The sequence below is a fragment of the Equus quagga genome, chromosome 3, assembly GCF_021613505.1.
Source record: "Equus quagga isolate Etosha38 chromosome 3, UCLA_HA_Equagga_1.0, whole genome shotgun sequence".
In the NCBI taxonomy this organism is placed as follows: Eukaryota; Metazoa; Chordata; class Mammalia; order Perissodactyla; family Equidae; genus Equus; species Equus quagga.
The window spans coordinates 31714601-31734099 of NC_060269.1; the positions used below are offsets into that span (position 1 = coordinate 31714601).

Here is a 19499-nt window from a genome sequence, read left to right on the forward strand (position 1 = left end):
TAGTGGTTAAGTTCATGCGCTCCGCTTCGGCGGCCCAGGGTTTGCTGATTCAGATCCCAGGTGCAGACCTATGCACCACTTATCAAGCCATGCTGTGGTAGGCGTCCCACATATAAAATAGAGGAAGACGGCACGGATGTTAGCTCAGGGCCAGTCTTCCTCAGTAAAAAGGGAAGGAGTGGCAGCAGATGTTAGCTCAGAGTGGATCTTCCTCAAAAAAAAAAAAATAACTGTATTTATACTGAGCCCAGATTTCAACCTGGAATACATCAAAAAATTGCAGAATCCTCAATATTCCATTTCAATTTCCCACAGAAAAAGTTAAATATGTGTGAGAATAAAACTTATTATTCTTACAAAATAAAAATAAATTAGAGATGTGAAGTTTTCTTAATTGAAATTCAATCTATTTCCATGACAGATAAACCTATGTAAAAATGGAACAGAATAACAGTCTCTATTTTTGTATGTAATCTTATTAGCTATATAGAAGGATAATTTCGACCTGACTAGTTGAAGTTGCCTCTCTCTTTGGATGACAAAATTAAGAATATTGTGACTAACAGGCACAAATAACTTCACCTAATAAAACGCTACATGAAAAGTTATTTAAATGCTCCTGTTAAAAGAGTCAAATGTAGAACTTTCAGGTATCTGCACACACAAAAGTTCCTGTTAATCCAATAGCTTTCTCTCGGAGCTCCATCGCCACAGGGAATCCTCCACGAAATGAGTGTTAGTCATCATGCGCAACTGAGAAAAGATGTATGGTCCCATTTGTCTAGAAATAGCACCTTCACTAATATGTCTTAAACTCCTACTATTTAAACATGGAAATTTAAATGTACATAACCCATCTGAGATAATCAAGACAGAGCATCAATACATTAGCATTCTTTGTCTTATTAACAGGATTTTTTCTAAGATTGCAAGCACCCTATTTCAGTGAATCCAAAGGACCAGCCCAGAGAGATGATGACATGAATGCCACCTCTCCCACCTCAAGTTACTCCTCCACACCATACTCCCAACCTCCACACAAACGCATACATCACAAAGCATAATCTCTTTGGGTGTTTTATCACTCCAAAGCACTTGGACTCTGGCAATATACACAACTATTCCTTTACTCTCGTGTTAGGAAGAAGCAAATTTTATTACTCTGGGTACGTTATGGTAGGAATTTTACCACGTTAGTGGAAATTACCCTTCTTCCACTCCACATCTCCCTTTCTTACATTCAGTTCAGAATAAGGTTGTCCATATCTTAAATAAATAAAACAAGAGCCTAACAAAATTTAATATATTAGTATATACAACCTCCTAAAAAAGAAAAAAATTCACACAAATGCATCCTAGATAGCCTGTGCTCCCTTCATCCTTTATTTTTATTCTAAAGGGCATGGATCCTTGACCCTCTTCATTGACTTCATCTCATTCATTGTGTTTCTTTCTCTCTTTACTGTGTCATCTTCCATCGATTCTCCCTCAACAAGTACTTTTCTACCACTTCCCTCCCTATGTCTGTATCACATACCTCAGCTTCAACCTCTTCCACGTATTGTCTGTATTAGTTCTCATAATAATGACTCTCTTTGGGGAGTCACAGTTAACAGTTCTATGTAAAAGCCAAACTTCAATTGATGTCATTAACCACTTAAAAATCCTTTATAGTTTGAATTAACATTTAGTATAGACAAAACTTGAATAGATTGCCTATAATTCAAAATAGGGGAGAGAAGCTGAATCCTTAAGGGGTTTAAACCTCCTTTGAAGAATTGACTGAAAACTAGAAATAAGTAGAAACACCCCAATTTGTAACTCAACTTAACGATTTATTTTTGTTCAACTGCAAATTAAAGTTCAGAAACAAATTTTTCTGCTGATGCCCATTAAATTTAAATGCTATCTTTGTTTCAGCACTCATTTGTTTTTTGGAATTCAACAATTTGTCAAAAATAAAACCCAATCAGTTCCAATTAGTATGCAGCCTAATATACATTTCAATAAATCTATTATGTGTGTTCCTTTACATACAACTAGAAGTTGATAGATGGGTCTAGTTCCCATCGTAATTCTGATCTTTCAGAAACTTTTCTATAAAACTTTTGAGATAGCAGCTTTATTCATAAAACATATACGCATTGTATATCTCCGTCTATACCAACCTTTTGTTTACATATATGTTATTAGAATATTTGCATGAATATTCATATTCTTAGGCCAACATATGTAAATAAATTATAGCAATTTGAAAATTTAGTAACTAAATATGCAATCTGTTGAGCACAATCAGGCATGCTATTCAACAACTATATAATATAATTCAATCTTTCCAAAGAAAATATGTTTTGTATGAAGGTGTCTTCATAAAACTTGAAGTTTTCTAGGAATTTCTAATGAAATTTTTTGTGTATTCAAAAAATAATATGTAAAGCCATCTGACTAAAGCTTAAATAAAAAGGAAAATCTCATCACTGTACCCTGACAAGAAGCTAATTCTCTTACTGTCTGTCATTTGTAAATATGATACATTGATTGGAGTTATTTCCAAACAAAGAGAATACAATCTTCTAGTCAAGATCCTACTCATGTACTAACATAAGTGAAAGAATAGTGCCAGCAAATTAACCATTTTCCACAATGTTTTGATAAGCTAATATATATTTTAAATTTTATTGTCCACTTCATAAATATGGTAATCATCATAAATCATTCCCTCTACATTTCAGATAATGATTTACTTTTTTGATAGGTTATTCAATAGCTAAAACCAGTAATCAAAGAAAGCCAACTCATTTCATGTATCAGAGGTAAACAGATTTTAAAATATATCAATTCAAAATAAGAATTACCTTGGCCTGATTTTTCATAAAAGACAGCAGATCTATTGCCAGGTAACACCATTTCTTTGAGTTCTGTGGGCAAAAAGAAAAGAGATTAGTAAAAACAACCTTTCTTTTCACTCTTTAAATACTTCTTAAAGAAGATTCATTAGTAATAAAGGTCAGAGAGGAAAATCATTTGACAAAATATTCAGCTCCATTCAGCAGGTGCCTTGGGAACCATTTGCCTTAAATGCCAAATAACTTCCCCAAAGGTCCCCTCTCCCCTGCAGGTGGGGAAATGGGTGACTGAGGCAGGTACTCAGTCCTGTTTCCTTCCCTTCTCTCTCTTTTCTCGCATGGGAACAAGACCAACACTAGAGCAAGGAAAAGCATTAGCTTCTGTCATTTCAAAAGATAAGATGTAGGCTATGTTGGGACAGAACATTTACTTGGAATACAACTGACTGAAATGGAATTTGCAATTATCTAAATTTACTTTCCTCCCTCCCCCAGTGAGTATGGGTTTTAAAATATTCATGAAAGTTTGGGTGTTTTCCTATTCTGTCTTTCCACAAAAGTGATAAAATGAGATATTGTGGGATGACTCTGTAAATAATTGCAGATTACCCTGCTTATGAGATGCAATTTCAGAGCTTTTCTATGCTGCAATGAGGAGGAAAGTACTTTATAGAAGTCAAAAGTTATGAAAATATATCTTATTCCCTCCCTTAGCATATAACAATCTTGAGGAGTATCCCATAAAGGATTTTATTGCATCATTATCTGAATGTTCAGATTGGAGGATAAGAAATTCAAGCCTGAGCAATAGCTTTCCAGAGAGGACTGTCACAGAGATAGGTAAGAATTTTAAATTCACTCATTAAGAAAGTTATTTGAAGAAATGTTAACAGTTAAAAGCAACATTGATTAATTGACTATAACAGTCATTATAAGAATAGTCATATAACAGCAATCACCACAACATCTTAGCAGCGGGTTGAACTTGGGTAAGTAAATTAAATTCTGTAAGCCTTCACTTTTCATGTGTAATATCAGAATGATAATTCTTCCTATTTCATAGAGCTGATAGGATAAATAAGTGAGATAGATACATATAAAGGACATAGAACTAATCCATATTAGCTAATATAATTGTCAACATCATTATTACTATTACTATCATCATTCTTTTTAAAAAAAATCTTGCAACCCCACTGAAAATACTGCCCTATTGTGAATATTGCCAAGACTTGGAAGCAGCCTAGGTGCCCATCAAGGGACAAATGGATAAAGAAGATGTGGTATATATACACAATGGAATACTACTCAGCCATAAGAAATGATGACATCTGGCCATTTATGACAACATGAATGGTCCTTGAGGGTATATGCTGCGTGAAGTAAGTCAGAGGGAGAAAGTCAAATACCGTACGATCTCACTCATAAGTAGAAGATAAAAACAATGACAAACAAACACACAGCAACGGAGACTGGATTGGTGGTTATCATAGGGAAAGGGGGGAAGGGGGAGGGCAAAAGGGGTGATTAGGCTCACATGTGAGGGGACGGCCTATAATTAGTTTTTGGTTGGTGAACGTGATGTAATCTACACAGAATTCGAAATATATTACAATGCACATCTGAAAGCTATATAATATTATAATCCACTGTCACTGCAATAAAATCAAAAAAGGAAAAAAAAAAAAGAAAATTACTGCCCTAGTGAGCCATGTGGTGGAATGATTAAAATCATATCACACTGGGGGCCAGCCCGGTGGCGCAGTGGTTAAGTGCGCACGTTCCACTTTGGTGTGGTTCGTCCAATTCGGATTCCGGGTTGGGACATGGCACCGCTTGGCAAGCCATGCTGTGGTAGGTGTCCCATGTATAAAGGAGAGGCAGTTGGGCATGGATGTTAGCTCAGGGCCAGTCTTCCTCAGAAAAAAGAGGATTGGCAGCAGATGTTAGCTCAGGGTTAATCTTCCTCAAAAAAAAAAATCATATTACACTGGATGTTACCTAATTTGCCTAGTTATTAATCAGACTCTGTGATGACAAAGGAAATAAAAAGTCACTTTAGGTCTTTGGGTAGGTGGGGGGAAAAGATTGAACAGCATTTCAGGAAGATGAGTAAGCTGTCAATCACTCCCCTGCAGTGGCTCCCTTTGATTTTGCTGAGAAGCCCTCCAACAAACTGTGATACGCTTCAAGATTCTCTTAAAGCAACTGGCCCTTGTCTATTCTTGCGAATACTCGACCCAATTCAGAAAACACTTACTGAGCTCCTACTGCAAGCCAAGGTCTGAATAGACTTTAGAGAAACCACAGCAAACAAAAAGTGACTCAAGAAAAACATGGTTTAGTGGAGAAAACACATTTGTAGACAATTTTTCAAGTAATTGGTATAAATAACATCATTAAACAACATATAATGTATTGAAGCAAGAGAAGGCATTGAAAGAGTATTCTTCAGCCAAGAAAGGGAGATTTAAAAAATAGTCTTTAAAAGCATCAGTCAGAACGGCTGAACAGGTGCATGCTGGTTGACAATCAGCCCTGTTTGGTCTAAGAAAATTTCACCAAAGAGAAGGACTTTGAAAGACTAAGGCTGGGAGGCAGGTAATTAGGGATATATCTTCCCAGGGAGCTGGGACAATGCATAGGAAGAACTGGAATCATAAAAAGACACGGAGACCAGCTTCACCTGAGGCTCACTTGCAATGCTCATTGTGCTTCTTCTCAACCTCTCATTAAAATGCTCATAAGATGTCAAAGAAGAGAAATACTGGCAACAGCACTGGGAGAAAGTGGACAAAATATAAAGAGGCATTTCCAGTAGCTGCATTCCTGATAGGGACAGATTAAGAAACACAGTTTCAGATTTAAAATCTCATACTATGTATTCTGAAAGAGTACAGCATATATGATTAGAAATAAAGAAACTTGGAAGAGACTTTGATCACACTAACCACAGCCCCCAGCTCCAAGGTGCCATCACCAAGCAGACCAAAGTCTGGTAAACATCTGCTGTGCATTGAATTATGTCTCCCAAAAGATGTGGTGAAGTCTCACCCTAGTACCTATGAATGTGACCTTATTTAGAAATGGAGTCTTTGCAGATGTAATTAAAACGTAAGTTGAGATGATGTTATATGGTAGGGTGGACCCTTAATCCAATATGACTAGTGTCCTTGTAAGATGAGACACAAAGACAGACACATAAAGAAAAGAGAATGCCATGTGAGGACAAGGGCACAGAGAGGGAGATCGCCATGTGACTAGAGAGGCAGAGATTGGAGTGATGCAACAGCAAGCCAAGCAAGGCCAAGGATGCTGGCAACACCAGAAACTAAGAGAAAGTCATGGAACAGAGTCTCCTCTACTGCTTTCAGAGAGAACATGGCTCTGTAGTCACTATGATTTTTGACTTGTACCTTCCAAAACTGTGACAGGACAAATTTCTCTTCTTCTAAGACACCCAGTTTGTGGTGATTTGTTATGGTAGCTCTAGGAAACCAATGCAGCATCTCTTGAGCTAATAAGAAATAAGGCCTTACCCATATCCTGTTCACTTGGAACTTAATCTTATAGTTACATTAAGTCACCAAACATTCTCAATTTAGAAATTAGTACACCCAGCTACATATAAAAAGCTGATTTAAAGTTTAAATTGTCTCCCCTCCATAGCTAGGATCTGCTGCAAGTGGAAACCAACAGTCAATGAAGAGAGAGATACTGGTCCCATACTTTTTCCCCAGGTCCTTCTTCCCCAGCCAGGTAACTGTGCCTCCAATGCCTCTGGAGTGTGGGAGAGAAGTGAAAGAGGGAAAGTAGGGAAAGAAGAGGTAAATGGAGACAGAAAGTTTACTTTCTGGTCACTGAGCTAAGAAGCCTGGTATGTATTTAAAGATGATTCTCAACCAGTGGATGCTTTTCCAGGTTCTTCAGTGATTGCTCTCCCTTCTCCAATCACTGGGGACCTTTCATCTGGACTGCCCTTGATGGGAGTCATACTGTCTCACTTTATCACTTGCTGCATCCACAGTTCCAAGTGACACCTGCACCTTCTACCTTCTGAGACCAGTTCAGTCCCTGGGCAGCCTTATGGGAGAGGCCCTCGACAGTGTCATTACTGCTCTCTCACATCCATGGCCTACACTTGTTCCACAGGGAACTTTCTAAGAAACCCTGGGAAAACAGGCTAATCTCATTTCAACACCTCTACCTAAACTGCTCATTAGCTCATCTCTTGGCTTTTAGATTCATCAGAAATCAGTCCACTGTCTCCACTACCACCCCTAAAACTTCAAGGGGCACATATTAAACTTCACCAAGTCTCCTTGAAGCACCTCTTTCTAGCACTGAGAGGGGAAAAGGGGAAACACCTCACAATGTACCTCTTTGTGGATATTCCTAATGGACCCTTAGTTCACTCTAAAGAAATCTGCCTTTAATCTCCAGATCTGCCATTCTTTTTTGGATTAGGAATGTAGGAGTTATCATCTAACCAGTTTTCATGCTCCTGCTAGGAAATTTCTACAACATGACCTCTTTCATACATCATTTTGCTAGCTGATAGCTCTTGCCTTAAGCGTCAAAATTCTCCATTTTTATATCCTGTGATGTTGGTTTTCACAATTTGAGCTTTATGAGGCCCATGGGGGAAGAAGCTAAAAATTGTATATCATGTATACTGGATATACTAATTTTTTTTTTAAGTTTCCTGTGCAGTCCATGAATTTTACACTGTTCTTCAATATCATCTCTCTTGTTCAGTCAGGCAGAGAGCCCAACGGCTCCCATGTTGTTCTCTCCCAGTTCCATTCTCCACATCTATTCCTTCCAGTGTGGTTCAATTCTCACTCTTCAGCACCTTCCAAATTTACCACCCTGTCAAAGATTTAATGCTAACATCTCCATAAAGCGATCCCTGGGGACTTTGGGCTCGGTTGATTTTATCCTTCTCTGACCTCGGATAGCAATTATAGTCAATGCCTATAATTTATATTGCCTTCTTGGGTTGTCTCGTGCTGTCATGTCTCCCCAACTATATTTTAAGTTGCTCAAGGACAGTTATTGTATCTTGTGCTTCTCACCTATCCTCTTTAGTACCTAATTCAATGTGCAGCACATAGGAAGGAGGTTCCTAGTAAGTACATACCCACTTGCTATGTGTTAAATATCTATTAGTGCAGATAAGATAGAGCTAACTTATGTGGCATAAATATCTTACCATGACCTATGATGGAAACAGCATAATAAGTCCTTATTGCCACCACATAAAATTTAAAGAACATTTGAACAAATAGTATTTCAGATAGGAAAGAGGCAGAAAACAAAGGAATATGAAAGAGGTGATAGGCCATCATATGACAAGGATGCTAATGTCTGTAAATATATCATGTGCAATGCTTTAGCATTTCTCTGTGTTTGACCTCACCTTTCCACCAGGAGTAGCACTTGCCTCAAGGAGGATTAGGACTGTTACAAGATAAAATAAGAAAAAGAGTCTATAGTCTGATATCCAGCAAGAAGTTTGGATCTGTAGCAAGACAACAGTCTTGAATATCAGGCTTTCCCTAAGGAAGAGGATTTTTAAAAACACAATTTTAGTTGCCATGAACATATTAGAAGTCAGACCTAGAGAACTACATCACGGAGTTTCGTGATGCCAAGAGTGGAAAAAAACAGAGTATGATGTAACAGATATGGAAAATTGCCTCAGGCTCAAGAGTTGTATGGAGAAGAGGTCAGACAGAGGAGGAAAACGTCAAACATCAAGTCCCCATTTCCCATCTCTAAGTTAAACCCCACTTGAACGTGAGAATATGAGCATTAGGACTAGCAGACTACTTTTCAGGGCATAGACTGGAGAGAACTCAAGATTCTCTGAGAAAACCAGCACTTGGCATGGAACATGACATAGGAGCAGTCAGGGGGCATTAGAGGAGGTTTAGGAGGGAAGTGTCTACAGTTATGAACCTGAGACAGAGTCCTATTATCCCCATAGTCAATATGTGGTGTCCAGGGAAGATAGAAGTTCCCAAGTGGCCTGAGCAGGAGACATGGGAATGTTAAGTGGGCTTGGGCCTGCCTACTACCCTCCCCAAAAAGGAGATCACATGAGGCCCATTGCCCTCTGTCACAATGCTGTAAGGGGAAGAGTAGAAGAAAGGGAAAAGTCCAAAAGCACAACCTTTTACCTAAAAGTTGTCTGAGACATCTACCCCTGATCAAAAGGAACTAAAACTTATCTAGTCCAATATCATCATTTTACAGATGAGGAACAAAAGACCAGAGTGGCAGACTCATTTACTCAAGAATATTATGCAGATGAGGACAGAGAAGAGATAATTCCAATTTTTCCAGCACCTACTAAAATGCTAACACACTATCTTACACTCTCAACCAGAGTCTAGCTTTTCTTTTTATTATGAATGTCAGTTAATGCTATTATTCAGCTAATATTTAAAATTAAAAACTCCAATTTTATTTTTAAGTAAAAACAGCAATAAAGATAATAATTTAAATCCATTTCTTTTAATGAATAATGGAATACATTTAAAATGAAAATAATAAATAATGAGTCCACAGAAAAAATTATTAGTTTTAATTAGTAAATTTAGCAAGGTTACTGAATTTAGGGTTATTGTACAAAAATCAATTGTGCTATCATATAACAACAAATAAAAACATAGAAATTATACACCTAAAATAAAATTAAAAACTTCAAACATCCTGGAACAAATATGTTCACGACCTCTACACCAAAAACCTACAAAACATTACTTAGAAAAAATATAGCAGACAAATAAATGCAGAGAGATACATCATGTTCACAGATTGAAAGACTCAATATTATAAAGATGTCAGTTCACTACAAATTGATCCACATATTCAGTGTAGTCACAATGAAAATTCCAGTAGTTGGGTTTTTAATTTTAAATTTGCAAGCTAACATTTATACAGAAACGTAAAGGGTCAAGATTAGTTAAGGTCACATTAAAGAACCACAAATCTGGAAGTCTTCAACCACCAAATATCAAACTTATTATAAAGCTTTTGTAATTAACACAGTGTGTAATTTGTACAAAACCTGACAAAATATGGAACAAAACAGAGAGTCCAGAAACAAACCCACACAAATCATGACAACTAATTACACTAGTACATTATGGCAAGTTCGACAATGCAGAGCAGTGGGGAAAGGACAGTCTCTCTACTACTGAGTGAATGTCCATTTGGGATAAAAAGTGAATCTTGACTCCTACGCATACAACATCAGTTTCAGAGAGTTGTATACCTAAATGTGGATGATAACAAGAAAGCTTCCAGAAGAGAATATCCTTCTCTTTGGGATGGACAATGATTTCTTAAAGAACATAAAGTGGTAACCATAAAGAGGGAGAACATGATAACTCTGACTGCATTTAAATTAAGAACTGTTCATCAAAAGATGTCAGGTAGAGAATGAAATGGCAAGCCACAGTGCGCAAGAAGAAACTTGCAATACATATATCAGATAATGACCCATATTCAGAATATTTAAATAAATTCCTACAAATCACTACAAACAAGGCAAACAACTCAATAGAAAAATGGGCAGACATAAATAGAAATTTTACAAAAGAGGGCTTTCAAATTTTCAATAAACATAATAAAATTTTCTCAGTTTTATTAGTCCTTTGGAAAATGCAAATTAAAATCACGAGATACCATTATATGCAGACAAGTGTGGCTAAAATAAAAAAGACAGATAACATCAAGAGGTAGCAAGGATGTGGAGCAATGGTACTGTTATATCCTGTTTGAAGGGGGCAGAGAGTGGAAATTGGCATAACTTTAGAAAACGATTTAGTAGTATCTACTAAAGGTAAACATATGCACACCTTATGGCTTGGTAAATTCCACTCTTAGGTGTATAACCACCATAAAGGCATACTATAGATGCCAAAAAGTATGTACAAGAATGTTCATAATAGCACTCTTCACAGTAGGGACAATCTGGAAACAGCTCAAATCTCCATTAACTGTAGAACTGATGAACAAATTAAGATGTATTCATACAGTGAAGTGATTACATTAATCAGAATGAACAAACCAGTTACACGAACAACACAGATGAATATCATACAATGTTTAGGGGAAGAAGTCATATGCAAAAAAGTACACAAAACATGACAGCATTTATATAAAGTGTGAGGGGGAAAACTCCTGTGGAGTATGTAGTGACTAGTAGAGGACACAAGGGGAGCTCGTGGGGTACTGATTCTATTCTCTTTCTTGATCTGGCAGTTGGATCTGCATGTATGTTGCCTTTGCAAAATGTTATCAAGCTGTACACTTAAGATTTGCTCACTTTTCAATATGTAGGTTATACTCCAATAAAGTTTATTTTTTTAGGGGGCATTGGGATCCCCACCCATCTGTCTGGGCCCATTGAAAAAAAGGGACAAATAGATTTTAAAGATGATCGGGAAGAAGTAAGCATAGATTTCAATCTGCAAGTGTCCTTCCTCAGCATCTGCAGGTGTGATGACTGGAGAACCGCCCTTTCATGACAGCTCCTGAGACAGAACATCAGCATTTTCCCTGGAACACAAGCCATTTTCCATATTTTCAACATATAACATTCCTCCTCAAATTACCTACTCCTTGTTGGCTTTGTTTAATAAAAGAGAATCTAGCATAAAAAATGCATATATATTCCATTTTAAAGCATATTTGTATATTTAAGAAGACATATGTTTGAGAAATTTTTAACATTTGGACAACATTAGCCAGGAAACACCTAGAGTCAGATTTTAAGTGTTATACCTGACCTTTGCAATTATTTCCTTTTGCGAATACTAAAACTATTACCAATTGGATTCCTTTCTAATTTTCCCTTGCTTGTTATTTTATGAAACAATTATCACAGAAAAGAAAAACGAAACAAAACAAAGGCTTAGAATTGTAGGTTTTTAGAAGTGTTTGTATTTAAACTTTGGAAAAAAATAAATTGATAAAAGAAATACAATAAACACCTATTTATCTCTGTCTGCAAGCAGTAAGATCAAAAAAACTTCTTCTCCCCTGAATTATAATTATTCCTAGATTAATCATCAATAATGAAAAACTGCAAAGGTAATAATCAAGGCCCAGACATTTTGAAATATACGCTTAATCTATGCCAGAGGAAAAGCAGAAAAATAATAACAACAAAAAAGCCACATCTCACGTTTAAAGCACACTAAAAGCTGAACAGTAGAAATAATTCATTTCTACCCTTTTATTTTTTAATAATCAGACCTTCTACTTAGTTAATGAAAACATTCTTCTCTAAATGATATACTGTAATTTCACTAATTTTATTTATTTAGTCATAAGTTGTTACTCTGTTGTTTATTCAAGTAAATAACCAAAACATTTTCCCATAAGCAATTTAGCAATAAAATAGACTCAAGAAAACGTCTACTTTTTGAAAACCACTTTTTAAATCACTTAGTCTGGATGATTTTAGAAGTACCTTATTATTATTATTGTAATAATAAACATAACCATTTAGTACAGCCAAATAGAAACCAGGTGTGGTTCTGAGTTGCTATCTTAGACATTTAAAACTCATAACAACCTTAACAGCTGGGTACACTACTATCCCATTTTATAGATGAGGAAATTAGAAGCACAATTTGGTTATTGGAAGTTACCTGAGCCACAGAGTCAATGAGCAAAGGCAGGATTCGAAGGCAAGTGGCTGTCACCAATCCCATTCCCTTGGCTCTTCTGCTAAGCTAAGGCACCTCTGCTATTTCCATGTGAGTACCGGTTACTATGGCACATATTCCATCATTTTATCTTATTATTTAAATATATTACTTAATTCTTACTGTGAAGTCTCTCATTTTACTTTAAATGTATGTTAAATAAAAAAAATACATATTCTATGTATGTCTTTGCTATTTTCTATATTTTTCCTACATTCATTAGAATTGTAAACACTCTATACTTTGAATTTAGAGCAGGTACTATCTCCTAGGCATTTAAAGCAATTTGCATATAGCATGCCATTTACATTTAAACACACACAGACATCTAGCCTGAATTGGTTTTTATGGTATGTTTTCTCATCTTCTATCTCATGACATTGCCAAAGTCAAATTCTCAGAGTCTAAACCCTTTATTCTTGAGGGGTGGTACATAAACAAGCAGCATCACCATTACCTGGGAGCCGTGAGAATTCCAGAAGCTAGAATTCCAGTACAGAATTCCAGGTGCCACCCTAGATCAACCGAGTCAGAACCTTCATTTTAAGAAGAACTCCAGGTGATTGTAGACATATTAAAGTATTAAAATTTAAGAAATCTGCTTCGGCCAATCTATTTCTCTACACTGAAGGCTTTCATAATCCTTACTTCAGCTAATTTATTTCCGTAGGTTCTGTGAAAGATATTCTTACCAATTTTACCACTAAGCATTTTAGTCTGTTAAAAGTATTCTTGAGTGCTTCACTATCTCTACCAGCTCTGCTGCCTGCAGTATTATCGAATTTTACTGAATTAACTATTGAGGATGTAAAACAAACGTTTCTCTTCCAGGGCTGTCTGAAAAGCTATTTGTGTGCAAAAGGCCGTATCCTCCACAAGTGACTACAAATACCATCAACTGGAAACAGGCAGAGCTCACATGCTTTAGCTCTGGTGTATAGCCTCGTCTATGAGAGTTCCTGAGTTAAAAGATCAATAGTAGAATAGCTACTGTTTTCTCAAAATCCTGGGAGATTTTATGCTGTATAATGGCACATGCTGATCTCAATTCCTTTGTGAATTCATTTCAGATTTCTTTAGTTTTCAGGTATCCACTTATAAGTTTCCCTAAGGTTTTCTGGCTTTTTATATAAGTTGATCTGAAAGTTTCCAGAAAGATATCTTAGTAGTAACACAGGATTCGTGCTCTGGCTGAAACAACCAACATCAACAACAACATCATCAACAAAAAAGCCAAACATAATAACTAATAAAACCCTCAAACAAAGACAAATCCATATTGAAAACCATCAAAATAAGCTTCCAAAACAGTAAATTAATGCAAAAGAAAATCAATCTTATTACAATTTCAAAATGTAAGACAAAATTCTGTGCTGGTAAGTGCTTTTTACTGTTTTAATGAAGTATCAATACCCAAATCTTGAAAAACATCACCAAGTTGCTTTACTACCTCATCTCTTTGCATTGGCTCTTGAATGGGTCCAACATATCAGCTAGCTGGGGTAAGAAGCTTAATTTACTTGTGCAAATAGTATCAAGGAAGATCATTCTTTAAAATTTTACCAATAAGAAAATAAGGAATGTTTGAGTATGAAGTGGGTATTAGATAGTAGGAAGGAATTAATTTTAATTATATCAGGTATGATAATCATATTGTGGTTATGTAAGATAAATTTCCTTGTCTTTTAAAAATGTATACTCAAGTAAATTGGGCAGAAATGTCAAAAAAAAATGCCCATAGGACATACTGGTACACACTACTGCCACTAAAAATGAAATGAAATAAAAGCCCTACTGACAAAAAACAGAGAGAATGATGGACATGAGGGATCTAGAAAAGGCATCAATCATAGTGAAATTTCAGTATCAATGCAGGAGGCTCAAATAAGCCACTAGGCCATTGGATTAAAAGTGATGAAAGAAAAAATATTTTTTTTAATATTCATAATGTCACTGAACTAACACATTATATTTGAAAAATGCTATGGACACATTTTATTGACCACTTGCTCAAGTTACTATGATAACTATTTTACATATATTATTGCTCTTAATCTTTAAAATAACTATTCAAGTGAGACATGAAGAGCGCTTTTCCTATTTTCCTAACATTTCTAGCTTGGCCCAAGGAGAAGTTTTGCACTGCTTTACACAGTCTTCTTATTTTCTCTTATACTTACTCCACTTCATAGGATAAGGAGGAATAATTTGATTAGTCAGATAGTCATATTTTATTAGTAAGTGGTTTCTGTGCCTAAATGAATTAGAATAAATGTAAAAGTTAATCCAAAAATTTGGAAAACTAACTTAAAATTTTTTTTAATCTAAATTAACTCTTACTTTCCACCCTCATTCTTCTAGGAATCAACAATTTTGGTGGAAGATATAAACAACAAAACTAACACAGCAGAACAAAACTTTGGCAACATGGAAGGTATGCATGCACAAAAAACCCAAACAATATCTAAATGCAAGAAAAATAGACAATCTAAGAAAACAGAATTATAGTTGAATGCCTCCATATTCTACTATCAAACCACAACAGAAAAGGAGGACAAAAATAAAAACTATATGATGCTCAATTGGGGGATTTATGGTAACATAGACACTAGTAATTCTAAAAAGCCCTCTGCCTCAAAACATCTAGAAATGCTTCATAAAACACAATAAACATACTTTAAAATGCATTGTTGCACTCACTCAAAATAAGAATGACCCTACAGTGGCGAAATGAAGACAGAGCTGAAACAGCAGTAGCATCCACATGCAAAAATCATGGGTACCCTGGTGGTATTTACCAATAACAGGATCTTGAAGCCCTGATTTTAACAGCCTGACAGGAAGTAGCTGACAAGACTTTAGATTTGAAAAAGATGGGGACTTGGAATTAAGAACATCCAAAAGCCCAAAAAAGTGTGAATTTTTTTTTAAAAAAAGCCTTCTATCAAGGGGAAGTGACAAGGAGAAAATTATTTATGACATCCCCGGCTTGGAGTAGAGAAAAAGAAAATCTCTCTTCTAAAAATGCATAAACCATAGTTCCTCCCCCATGGCTTTGGGGCTTGGTTTTATAGTTATTATAAGTCCTGAAAAGCTTCAAGCAGAGAAATTAACTTAAAGAAGCAAGTTAAATTCATTGCAAAGTAATATAACCTCATCTGAGACCTCTCAGGATCCCTCTAATTTTTAAAAAGCCAAAAATGAGCTTGCAATCCAAAATTACACAACTCACAAAAAAAATAGGCTTTCATAAAGGAGAGTCCAAAGAAGCAACAAAGAGCAGATTTAGAGTGCCAAGAGCTTCAGATTTTCTAATTGTCAGATACACAACATAATATAAATACAATAAAAATCTCCAAATATATAAAAGAGGGAAGTACAAACATGAGAAAGGAACAATAGGATGTAAAAAACCAATTGGAATTTTAAAGTACCAAAGGTAACTTCTAGAAAAAAATATTAAATAATATTATGATCTCTATAGATGAATTGAATAAATTAGGTACAACCTCAGAGAGAGTTAATAAACTGAAAGATACACTTGAATAATTATGTAAAATACAACAAAAAAGGTGATGAAACTACATAAGATGGAGGAGAAAATGGAAAGTTCTAACATGTGACCAATCACATTCCCTGAAGGAGAAACAAGGGAGAACGGAGGAGAGTCCAGGATCAGGCCTAGGAGGAGGCAAGTGAGGCAGCTAAAGCAAAAAGTTCAAAGGGGCATTTATTCTTCCTAAATTTTGCCACCTGGAAGAGGCAATACCAAGGAAGATAATTAGCTAAAAAGTTTTCCAGAATTGAAACTTGAGATTCAGGAAATACAATGTTTTCCAAACAGGATAAATAAAAAGAAACTTACATCTAGAGTCAATAATAAAACTGTAGACTATCAAAGACAAAGCGATTGTAAAAGCAGCCAGAAATAAAAAATTGACTACTTTAGTAGACACTGTTGGTGCCCTGCCTATACCCTCTTTATCAGCCAGGGACCCACACTTACCTTCTCCTGATGATTGTCCTCAGCTTACTGGAAATGTCTCACAGTTTCTTTCCATACTCCCTCTGAAGACAGCCCATTGTTAAAACTGACCAATAAAAAGATACCAAAGGCCAGTCCCCTTGCATCAATGTGAGACATTTCTATGGTACCCTCAGGATTGAGAGTTTCTTGTGGAATCAGACTGATCTTCCACTAAATCCCATCTTTGACTAGCTGTTTTTCCTTTCCTATACTCTTCTCCTAATTTTTTTTTTCTGATTTCAACTAACAAAACTGAGAATCCCCATCTTGGGTTTGACTCTAGAAAGTACAAATGAAGGCAATTATCAACCAGCAAGTGATAAATAGATCACCAGCAGATTGTCAAAACAACAATGGATGCCAGGAGACTGTAGAATAATACATTCTAAGTACTGAGAAAAATAATTGTTAGTTAAGATCTCTATTTCCAAAATATAATTTGAGGATAGAAGTGAAATAAATATCTATTCAAATGCATCAAAACAGGGTTTACTACCAACAGACCCACACTGAAGAACATTTTAAATAAAGAATTTGGGGCAGAAAGAAAATAAACCCAGATGGGATGTCTGAGACACAAGAGGGACTGGAAAAAAAAGAAGAAAGTAATTAGTGAACATGTGGGTAAAGTAAACTTAATCAACAACATTTAAAATAACATTAGTAATAATAATGCTTAAATCAGTGAATAACAAGCCAAAGTGGAACTAAGTTATCTTACAAAAAAAAGGAGGGAAGTGATTGAACTTAAATTGTAATATCTTGCATTTTTGAGGAGGAGACAATAGAGATTAATTTAACTTTAGACTTTTAATATGCAGAAAAATATTTTAAGGTCAATCTCTTAAAAATAGAAATCAAACATATTAACTTTAAACCAGCAAAGAAGAGAGAAAAGGATAGGAAACCTCAATCAGAATGAAGGCATGAGGAACTTCTGTTTCTGGCTACAATGATGTGACTGGTCCTGGATTAAACCACTCACTACAAACAACCAGAAAGTTGGACAAAATATATAAGGCAAATCTTTTTGGGAATTGTACAATATGCAGCACAAACTGCACTTTACAAGTGAAGGGAAAGTGCCACAATTTCCCAAACTCTCTCCTTAGGGACAATTTTCCAACCTCAATAAAGCAAACTGGGATCCAAGCAAAATACATGGTTTTGCTTCACTTGGAAGGCAGAGATTAGAGTTAAGGAAGCTGAAGTGGAAGGAATATACACAGCAAAAAGACAGAAAGGAAGGATTTGGGCAGAAGGCTGACCTCAGATGTCTCAGTAGTAGTTTCTGTAAGTTCTTAAGAAAGCATTGGGCTATACATGTGCAGGACAAGAATTCAAGAGGCTTCTTAGAGAGTCACTACTACTCACTGAGATATAGAGATATCAGAGGTCATACAGTGACAGTGGATAGTGGAGTCCATGCCAGCCAGAGTGGAGCTATCGCATTAACATCTCCTAATATTGTAACTTTTTTACAATGCCCAGTAAACATTAATTCTTGGATGTACAAAGAAAGAGAAAAATGTGATATATAGTAAAGAAAATAAATCAAAATAAACTGACACGGAGATGACTAAAGTCTTGCATATATCAGATAATGACTTTAAAGTAGCTATTAAAAATACATTTAAAGGAAAAGGAAAAGGGGCCAGCTTGGTGGTGCAGCAGTTAAGTTCACACGTTCCACTTCACGGCAGCCTGGGGTTCGCCGGTTCAAATCCCAGGTGCGGACATGGCACCGCTTGGCACGCCATGCTGTGGTAGGTGTCCCACATAGAAAGTAGAGGAAGATGGGCACAGATGTTAGCTCAGGGCCAGACTTCCTCAGCAAAAAAGAGGAGGACTGGCGGTAGTCAGCTCAGGGCTAATCTCCCTCAAAAAAATAAATAAATAAATAAAGGAAAAGGAAAATACATTAACCAAAGGAAAATGTATTCAGAGAATTAAAGGAAAATATGGTCTTAATGAGAGAACAGATAGTGAATCACAGAAGAGAAATAAAACTATTTAAACAGGCAAATAGAAATCTAGAGCTTAAAAGAATAATAAATGAAATTTAAAATTCATTGGATGGGCTTAACAGCAGGTTGGAGATGGTAGAAAAAAGAGTCAGCAAGTTGAAGAAAAATTAGTAGATATTATGCAATCTGAGGAACAGAGTGACAAAATGTTTGCAGAAAAACGCACAGAGTCCCAGAGACCCACAGGACAATATCAAATAATCAAACATATGTATAATAGGAGTCTCAGAAAAAAAAGAGACTAGGGATAAAACTATTTAAAGAGATAATAGGTTGGGCCAGCCCTGTGGCCAAGTGGTTAAGTTCACACATTCTGCTTCAGTGGCCCAGGGTTTCGCCAGTTCAGATCCTAGGCACGGACATGGCACTGCTCATCAGGACACCTTGAGGCAGTGTCCCACATGCCACAACTAGAAGGACTCACAACTAAGATATACAACTATGCATTGGGGGGATTAGGGGAGAAAAAGCAGAAAAAAAAAAAGGAAGATTGGCAACTGTTGTTAGCTCAGGTGCCAATCTTTGGAAAAAAAAGAGAGAGATAATGGCTAAAAACGTATTCAATTTGACTGGGGGAAAATATGAACTTACAGAGTCAAGAACTTGAGGAAATCCCAAAAAGGATAAAATCAAATAAAACTACACCAAACCACAGATAGTCAAACTTCTGAAAACAAAGATAGAGCAATCAGAGGAAAAGGCACAGCACTACAGGAAACAATGATAAAAATAACTGCTGGCTTCTCATCTCAACAAGGTAGTCCAGGTAACAATGGAACAGCATCTTTAACATGCTGAAAGAAAAACAAATATTGTTATTTAGGAATTTTAATCTGGTAAAAATATACTCCAAAAATAAGGCAAAAATAAA

General features: G+C 36.0%; 1 protein-coding gene across 1 annotated transcript in view; it reads right to left on the minus strand.

Annotated features, from left to right (window-relative positions):
* INPP4B (inositol polyphosphate-4-phosphatase type II B) overlaps positions 1 to 19499 on the minus strand; it is a 749608-nt gene that overhangs the window by 611579 nt on the left and 118530 nt on the right. The window contains exon 3 of the mRNA XM_046657053.1: positions 2856 to 2918. The gene's annotated coding sequence lies outside the window, so the exon portion shown is untranslated. The remainder of the gene's footprint in view (positions 1 to 2855; positions 2919 to 19499) is intronic.